This window comes from Colobus angolensis, unplaced genomic scaffold (genome assembly GCF_000951035.1).
Source record: "Colobus angolensis palliatus isolate OR3802 unplaced genomic scaffold, Cang.pa_1.0 Scaffold303, whole genome shotgun sequence".
In the NCBI taxonomy this organism is placed as follows: Eukaryota; Metazoa; Chordata; class Mammalia; order Primates; family Cercopithecidae; genus Colobus; species Colobus angolensis.
Genome location: NW_012116300.1, coordinates 435,645 through 436,692, shown reverse-complemented (window position 1 = coordinate 436,692; position 1,048 = coordinate 435,645). Strand labels below are relative to the sequence as shown.

The window sequence follows — 1,048 nt, the reverse complement described above, 5'->3', positions numbered from 1 at the left end:
CTGGCTGAGCAGGAGGCGCCATCATGGGAGTTGACATCCGCCGCAACAAGGACCTAAAGGTTTGGCGCAAGGAGCCCAAGAGCCAGGATATCTACCTGAGGCTGTTGGTCACGCTGTGCAGGTTACTGGCCAGACGAACTACCTCCACATTCAACCAGGTTGGGCTGAAGAGGTTGTTTATGAGTCGCACCAGTCGGCCACCTCTGTCCCTTTCCCGGATGATCCGGAAGATGAAGCTTCCTGGATGGGAAAGAAAACGGCCGTGGTTGTGGGGACGCTAACGGATGCCGCGCGGGTTCAGGAGGTGCCCAAACTGAGGGTGTGTGCGCTGCCCGTGACCAGCCGGCCCGCAGCGGCATCCTCAGGGTGGGGGGCAAGATCCTGACTTTGGACCAGCTGGGCCTGGACTTCCCCAACGGCGGCCGCACCGTCCTGCTCTCCGGTCCTCGCCAAACCCTATTTCCGCTCTAGGGACCAGAAGTTCGAGCGCCCCAGAGGCCGACGGGCCAGCAAGAGGCTACAAAAATGAATCCTCTTATTAAAAAGATTCTGGATGCTGACAAAAAAAAAAAAAGTTAAACATTCAGTTTTCTCTAGTCACAGACAACCTGATTGATTTTTTTTTTTTTTTTTTTTTTGCAGTGGCGTGATCTCGGTTCACTGCAACCTCAGCCTCCCAAGTTCAAGTGCTTCTTCTGCCTCAGCCTCCCGAGTAGGTGGGATTACAGGCACCCACTACCACGCCCAGCTAATCTTTGCATTTTTAGTAGAGTCGGGCTTTCGCCATGTTGGCCAGGCTGGTCTCAAACTCCTGACCTCAGATGATCCACCCACCTCAGCCTACCAAAGTGCTGGGATTACAGGCGTGACCCACCGCGCCCAGCAACCTGATCTTGTATATAGGAAATATTAAATAATTCACACTTGAAAAATAAATCCTAAACCTAGTAGAGCTTATTCAGAGCTAATGAAGTTCAGAAAAATCTCAAGTCATAAAATCACCACACAAAAATTAATTGTATTCTAGATACTAGTAAAGAATAAAAAG

At 50.7% G+C, this 1,048-nt stretch overlaps 1 pseudogene; it reads left to right on the top strand.

Annotated features, from left to right (window-relative positions):
• LOC105517641 lies at positions 1–471 on the top strand (annotated as a pseudogene).
• The last annotated feature ends 577 nt before the right edge of the window (positions 472–1,048 follow it).